The sequence below is a fragment of the Dermacentor silvarum genome, chromosome 5, assembly GCF_013339745.2.
Source record: "Dermacentor silvarum isolate Dsil-2018 chromosome 5, BIME_Dsil_1.4, whole genome shotgun sequence".
Lineage (NCBI taxonomy): Eukaryota > Metazoa > Arthropoda > Arachnida > Ixodida > Ixodidae > Dermacentor > Dermacentor silvarum.
The window spans coordinates 178,047,014-178,055,224 of record NC_051158.1 but is presented as its reverse complement, the minus strand read 5'-3'; the positions used below and the strand labels follow the sequence as shown (position 1 = coordinate 178,055,224).

Genomic DNA, 8,211 nt, shown 5'->3' with positions numbered 1-8,211 from the left:
GGGTCACACGCACACAGTACAATACGAGTTGAAACATAACACGTGTTGAGATTCGAGGTCCGGGACGAGAGACTGAGTCTTGAAGCAGGCGAAGAGGAGACGAAAGCTTTATACAATATGTACAAATATGTACATATATAGCAGGAATAGCAGGTAATAGCTGGTAATAGCTGCCCTTAGCTGGTGACAGCTGGTCAAAGCAGTAAGAGCGCACCAGACCGACGGGGCGGCCGGTGGCGACTCTCTGGCTTAACAATGGGCCGGTTCCTCCTTAAATCCCCTTGGCGGCGGCTCCTCGTCGACAGGAGGAAGACGGGACGGTTGTTGACGTCACTCGCGTCGCATTGTGTCGTCGCGTCGCCCTGGCGACTCGTCGACAGGACCCCGAGGGACGGGTGGCGATGATGGCCGGGGCTGCTTGCACGTCGGCAGGACACAGACGGGGCAGTTGCCGAGGTCCCCCCGCGCCGTATTGTGTCGTCGCGTCCCCTTGGCGACTCGTTGACAGGATCCAGACGGGGCGGTTGCTGAGGCACCCGCGTCGCATTGTGTCGCCGCGTCCCATTGGCGACTAGTCGGCAGGACCGAGAGGGACGGGTGGCGATGATGGCAGGTGCTATGGCACAACACACGTTGCGAGCAAGTGCAGTAACACGCAACAGCAAGCGCGCGATTTTACGCGAGAACAATGCGGATAAATATTCGAGGAGGGAATATTTTTGAACGGCGCTACCGCGCCAGCCAGGTATTGAATAACAGTAAACATGCCAAACAAATTATGTCGGCTACGCATGTTTGCCTGATCGCGTTCGGGATCGCCAACAATATTAAGGCGGGAATGGTGGGCCACTGGAAGAGCAAGCAACGTAGTTCTGTATCGCCAAACGAGCGAAACTAGTTGAAGCCCTGAAGTTTCTGCATTCGTACAGGAGCAGCTGTGACAAGCCTGTCATGAGTAATCAACTCTCCTTAACGTTAAAAAAATATGGGGTTTATACGCGCCAAAACCACGATCTGCATTATGAGGCACGATCTGCATTATGAAACACGGTTGTTTTAGTATTTCACCGCCACAGGGACACTAACTGTCCCGAACGCATTCCACGTACCATGGATGACTGCAATATAATTAGGAATTAAATTTGTCATTGCAGCGCTATATCTCGCATGTTGTCATTATAATCGAGAAAAACACGAAAACGCGTCATGAAATAGTTATTCACAATGTGGAAAAAGCAAGAATTATTTTATCTGTGACAAACATGTATCAACGTTTAGTTTAAGACGGCGGCAAGCTCACAGTATACTTTTCGATCGCGTCGCGCAAACGTGACATGCCTATACAAAGGGAATTTGGGGGTAACAATTCTCAGAAATAAGGCACTTTCGTGCGGTACTCACTTTTTTTCTTTTTTTGTCCGTATTGACGAGGCAGGATCCGCTTTCCCGAGTCAAAGAAGCGACGCCGCATACTCCGAGGGTCAGCAAGGGTCCTTGGTTAACGCATCGAAGACACAAAATGGAGAGCACGCTCTGCCAGTTTTCAAAGTCGAAAACATAGGCGCGAACAGTGATGCCACGACATATAAAAAAATAGTAGTAGATTTCTTTCGCAAAAGGGTCCTTGGTTAACGCATCGAAGACACAAAATGGAGAGCACGCTCTGCCAGTTTTCAAAGTCGAAAACAAAGGCGCGAACAGTGTTGCCACGACACATAAAAAATAGTAGTAGATTTCTTTCGCAAAAAAATCAGTAGAAATCAGTAAATTTTTTATTTCAATTTTAGCACGCAGTTTATGAGCCCACGAATTCAGTGCTTATATAAGTACTCATATTTTGAAGATGAATATGCAGAAGACAAAGATAATGTTCAATAGCCTGGCAAGCGAACAAGAATTCAGGATCGCCAGTCAGCCTCTAGAATCTGTAAAGGAATATGTTTATCTAGGTCAATTACTCACAGGGGACCCTGATCATGAGAAAGAAATTTACAGAAGAATAAAATTAGGTTGGAGTGCATACGGCAGGCATTGCCAAATCCTGACTGGGAGCTTACCACTGTCGTTGAAAAGAAAAGTGTACAATCATTGCATTCTACCGGTGCTAACATACGGGGCAGAAACTTGGAGGTTAACAAAGAAGCTCGAGAACAAGTTAAGGACCGCACAAAGAGCAATGGAACGAAAAATCTTAGGAGTAACGTTAAGAGACAGGAAGAGAGCGGTGTGGATCAGAGAACAAACGGGGGTAGACGATATTCTAGTTGACATTAAGCGGAAGAAATGGAGCTGGGCAGGCCATGTAATGCGTAGGATGGATAACCGGTGGGCCATTAGGGTTACAGAATGGATACCAAGAGAAGGGAAGCGCAGTCGAGGACGGCAGAAAGTCAGGTGGGATGATGAGGTTAGGAAATTCGCAGGCGCAAGTTGGAATACGCTAGCGCAAGACAGGGGTAATTGGAGATCGCAGGGAGAGGCCTTCGTCCTGCAGTGGACATAAATATAGGCTGATGATGATGATGATGATGATGATAAGTACTCTGTTGAAGTATTGTAGCTTCTAAGAAATAGTACAAAAATCGACTCCGAGATTTTTGGCGATACTTTTGAAAAACCCAGGGATCCAGAGAGCCATTGTCAAGCACGAATTTAAACACAATGAAGCCCTTGGATGGCCTATTCAACGGCGTCAGATGGTAGTTAGTACCTGAAAACTTTAGAGTATAGTATCTTCCAGACAGGGGTAATTAGAGATCGCTGGGAAAGGCCTCCGTGCTGCAGTGGACATAAAAATATGTTGATCATGATGATGATGATGATCCACAAATAATTTCACGATTCCCTTATAGCTTACTCAAATAAACTAAAAACGTAAGTAAGTGGGGTCCTATTCTCCTGTAGCACAAAGTAGGCGCTTGAAGCACCGCATGAAAAGAGTCATTGGTTCTGTTTCGATAGTTTTGGTTTCATTGTTCTGGTTTCATAATTATGGGGTACGGTAGTGCACCCACTTCCACAAATTCACCACCTCACCCACTTTGCTCAAAGACAGAGGTAGCGCCACGTTGAGAGTCTGGAAACGCAAGAATGTATGTTAACCTTGGAGCCAACCGCGTTTTCTTTTTTCGCTCGCTAGGTGGCATCACAATATAATATAAACTCTGTACTGAAAAGGTAGCAGCTTTTACTTTCGTTTCAGTAGAAAAGCAAGAAAAATCAGTAGATATATTCAAGGGCTTTATCACTGAATCAGCAGAAAAATGTAAAAATCAGTAGATCTACTGATAAATCAGCAGCCGTGGCATCACTGCCGCGTGAACCGACTTGCCCGAACAACCGGCGCCGCTTCCCGCCGTGAAAGATGTGAAACGGAAAAGATTGAAAGGGCAGGTCGCGAGAGAGAACGGCAAAGGGAGGTTGAGCTCACGTTACCAAACCAACGCCCCCGCGCATGGCTTTAGTCACGTGATAGTTGGAGGCGCCGAGAGAGAGTGGTTGTGAAGAGGAAGAGGTGCTAGCTGTCATCCATGTTTGCATCATTTGGTGTTACACAAAGGCAAGATGCGCACTGTGGGCATGCATTTTTTGCGATTGTTTTTCTCGCCACATATCCGGCAGCATAGTAGATCAAGGCAGCGTTACTTTTCCTTTCCACGTACCCGGCATGATCATTCTTGAACAGAACACTGTCAATGGCCTCCTCAACTTCATGAACCTTTCCATGGTCAAATAACTCATCAATAATGTTCAAAAGTGGTAGTGCCCCGGTGCTAGACTGTGATGTAGGTGCTTCGCTCAACAGTGCTTTGATAACATCTGGTGAGCAGTTTGTTCCTCTCGGTGGTTTTGCAAGATTATAAAACTACATTAAGTTAACAGTTACCAGAAACTGCGACACGGTAGGGTGGTCATTACAACCGGATGACTGCCTTATAATGCCGAAAACATTTTCCAATTTGTCTTGACTTAGACACGACGTGAAGAGGTAGTTGTACCCTAAAGTGGAGCTAAGATAAGATAGCAAGTCTAAGGTACTTCTGATGGTAACCCTTAGCCCACAAGCCGTGTTGTCAGTGAGAAATCCGCCCTCCAGCTGGTTCCGCGTGCCGCCCCATGCGTTTAGGTAATCTAAGAAATCTGCTAGGAACATTTCGTCTGCATTACCAGGCTTCAGAGCCTTTTGGCTCGTCCTTGAGGACATTATGCGGATTAGCCGGTTCATTCGCTTTATGAATTCCTCTGTTGGTTGCACATTTGTATACACGGAATGTATACGTTTCCTGTGCACATAGAGTCCTTTGATCACCTGATCGCCAAAAAGTTGGGACGCTAAATCTACTCTCATTTTTTTCAAAAGAATTCGGCTTCAGGTGTGCAGTCGTTATGTTGGGCATAGCTTTCAGTGTAACATTGTCACGGTCCATCTCCCAGGCTGTCTCGATAATACCACTGTGAACGTGGCCAGACGGGGTCAGGTAACCCTTGGACACAAATCCATTCCGCACATTTTTCAAAAGGTGTGGAAAGTCTGAGACGAAGAAAAGTTGTCTTTTAGGGTCCACAGGGTGCTTCGTACTGCTTTTCAAATGAACAGCAGAACCTGTTAAAAGCATATTTTGTACATTAGTTAAGTACGAAATGATGCGAGTACGGAAGTTTTTAAAAGCCAGCAACACATACTTAAAGTTATGTAGGTGAAGCCTAGATAGTGTCTGAGTGTAATAGAGTAGCACATATTTTATATTTACAACTGCGACAGGATATCAAGCTTTAAGCTTTTGAATATATTAGTAGGAAAACAGAAAATACACACTTTACTATTATGAATCCATTGCCGCCTACATTTTAAGAAGTTCCAATTATACAATAAATGAAGAGAACTTGTTAGACAACTCTATGTGGAAATTTCAAGCAACTAAAATTTTGCTTTTAGGATGTTCATTATGCCTACACTCAGGCTGACAGTATTAGTAAATGAGCAAAATTAATCATTTGCTCACCATGTATGCCAAAGATCCGCCACATGCTTCTGTTCCAGCTTGCGCCGTCACACGTCACGGAGTCGACATACAAGCCTGCTTGCTCAGCCAGGACGGTGCAATCGACTATACTTTTTGCCAGCGTGGCTGCTTTTACATTGCCTTTCGAGGCAAAAACGCCAAGGATTTGTGTCCAGCTCCCTGAAAAATGGACGGGACCAATGATAGTGTGAGATAACCATGTTGTTGATGCTATGAGTTTGACAGCAGACTCTGCTAAAACAACTTACCGGTGTAGGGTTGAAACAGCACAACCATCCCGTGGTCTGCAAGTACACCCTTGTGGTCACTGGCCGTGTGATCCCGAAGATCCACGAAGCCTTCAATGTTACCTGAATTGTTGCAAAAAGCATCATTACACATCATGCGGAACGTAAGCTGTCATAATGCAGCAAATAAAATGCAATCTTGCTTTTTTATCTGAATTGTAGAAATAATGTAAAACTACAAGAATGACTTGTTGGAAGCAGTTTTGAAACTCACCGGCTGCCTTCACATTGAGATGTTCCGAGAGTTTAATCTCGTCCACAAGCAGGCCCCCATGGCGGCTGAAGGTGTCGATGCTTTTGGTCTTTTCGCTTAAAGCCGCAAAAACCTTGGTGTTCAGACCAAAACCACCCTTGAATCGTTGCAGATACTTCTGCAAGCAACTTCGCCCAGGCAGAATCATAATGCTTTGCTTCCGAAGGTGCTCGTAGATCTTTGGGCTCCGCATTCACCATGTATTCACCATGTATTCGACAAACATTCGACAATCCACTCATCATCATAAGTCATGCCTTTAAGAGATTTTCGGCTTGCAGCCAGGAAACAAGTTCTCACAGCTAGCTGCTGCTCCTTCGGGAGTGACTGTATTTTTACCTCAAGAGCTTCTTCGCTCAATGCATTGTTTTGCTCCTTCATTTGAGTCATCTGCTGCTGAACATTGGCCAGGTTCTTCTTTGTCCTTCTCAAAGCACGAGAAATATTCTTGCACTTTTTTTGTCATTGCAAGGATCACTTGTCGTTTTTCTTCTGTACATGTTGTTCTGCGAGAGCTTTCGTAAATATTTGCAGTGGAAGCATGCGTTTCCTTTGCCATCGGTGGTCAGCAAGCATTTCTCTGCAAAGTACATACTTCTGTATGAAGTGTGCTTGCCTGCAACAGGTATCATCCACATCCATTGCAAAGATCAGGCAGAGAAATTTCTTTGATCAATGCCTCTGCCTCATGGCGGGCTGTGAGCGCACGCTTTTCCTTTTCCCTTCCTCGGAAGTGAATTGTGGAAATTACAGAACTGTGCTCACGCAAATGTTTCCCAAAAGTCATCATTCTTTCGATGAATAGCTTAGAGAAGTCACCGGCTTCAGTCTCGCAACAGGCATAACTTAAAGTGTCATTTGACGCAGCAGGCAACTTTATCCATGTCACCGGAATCAGAACTCCAACGAACGGGTGCTGAACATCACTTGGGCACGGCGACTGCGGTATGACTTCACCGTCACACATTGATCTTGTAGCAAGGCATGGCTGCTCGGAATCGGAACGCTTCTGGAGTTCCTCCGATGCACCTCCACGTGCGGCGCAATGAGAGTCAACCCGCGTCTCGTCATCGTCGACTGCAGAACACAACTCGGGATCCGCCAGCTCGACATTTCTCTTCCGTTGTTTAGGTGCCGGTCCTTGGTCGCAAAGATTTCGCACCTTCCTTTTCACCGTCTTCTTAGGCACAAGATGCGTTGGGCAATTTTCGAACACTGTAGGAACAGCATCGGGCTTCAGACGTGGCTTCTCTCGGGCGAGTTCGTTCACGACACCGTTCACCGTAATCTGAAAAGATCGTTCGATGCAGTCCTTCTCAAAATGTCTTTCGCACACGACAGCCTTCTGTCTGCCCTCTTGATCCTACTTTCCCATTCAGCAAGCCGTGCTGGGTCCGCCGGTGCGGTGAACAAAGATACCTTTTCTTCCTTCGAGCGATAACCGCTTCGGCACAACGGCACAAAACACGCCCTTTCTTTGCATTGCCGCCTAGCCTTTAACATCTCAGGATGTTGCTGCTCACATTTAACGTCTTCTAAATTTACAATCCAAGAGACGATGCCTGTCAAACACTGATTTTACACGTATGAAATTACCTAAGCAATCGGGCGAGGCTTCGGCAGCAATGGGGCGACGGGTGCTTGGCGGCTTCCATGCACCCACACGGCACGCAGCGCGCCTTACGGCCCCTGCGCGCAGTCATCGCGGGCGGGGCCACCCTCTCCCGTACGGAATGCGCGCGCTCCGCACACTAGCCAGTATATTCTAGGCACTATATATAGCCTTTCGTTTGTTATTCGTTTGCACGGAGAAAGGAAACTCCGGAAACGCGCTCGTGTAGAGGTTGACAAGATTGACAAGATCAGAGTATTGGGGCTCATCATTGAAAGTAATGGCTGCAATGGAGAGACTACACGTAAATTAGACATTATAACATCTCAAATCATGCGACTATTCAAACGAATAGCCAACATAGTGGAATGAAAGAAGGCAATCTACTTAGACTAGTCCAAGCGTTTGTAATAAGAATAGTATATGTGACATCGTACCCACGATAGTACTTGTCAGAAAAATACAAATTGGAGTGCTTAATGAGAAAAATATACAAGCAAGCAATCGGACTCTCCATCACCACCAGCAACGATAGACTACTGCAACTAGGTCTACACAATACACTGGATGAGCTAATCGAAGCACAACGCACAACGCATATGAACGTCTGTCCAAAACGAAAACAGGTAGGAAAATATTTGATCGCCTTGGGTATCATACCCAACATGGCGTCAAACTAGATATGCCCAGACACATCAGAGGCATGATAACCGTCCCACCAATACCCAAGAATATGCATACCACCCACCATCAGGGTAGGCGGGAAAGCACGCGATATACAGAAGAATTTTGGTAACATCAAGGACACCGCATTTGTAGACGCAGCTAGATACAGACACAAGCGCGCCTACACAGCAGGGGTGATAAATTACGAACGAAAATGCACGACAAGTGCAACAGTCACCACACCACACGTAGAAACCGCAGAGTAAATAGCTATCACGTTAGCCATAGCACAAACACAAGCAGACATAATCATCAGTGATTCCCAGACGGCGATACTAAACTTCGCCAAAGGTCGAATCTCCCCAGAGG

The 8,211-nt window shown here is 46.1% G+C and overlaps 1 pseudogene; it reads right to left on the bottom strand.

Moving 5' to 3' along the window:
- Positions 1-3,517: 3,517 nt before the first annotated feature.
- On the bottom strand, positions 3,518-7,074 carry LOC119454612 (uncharacterized; annotated as a pseudogene).
- Positions 7,075-8,211: the final 1,137 nt, after the last annotated feature.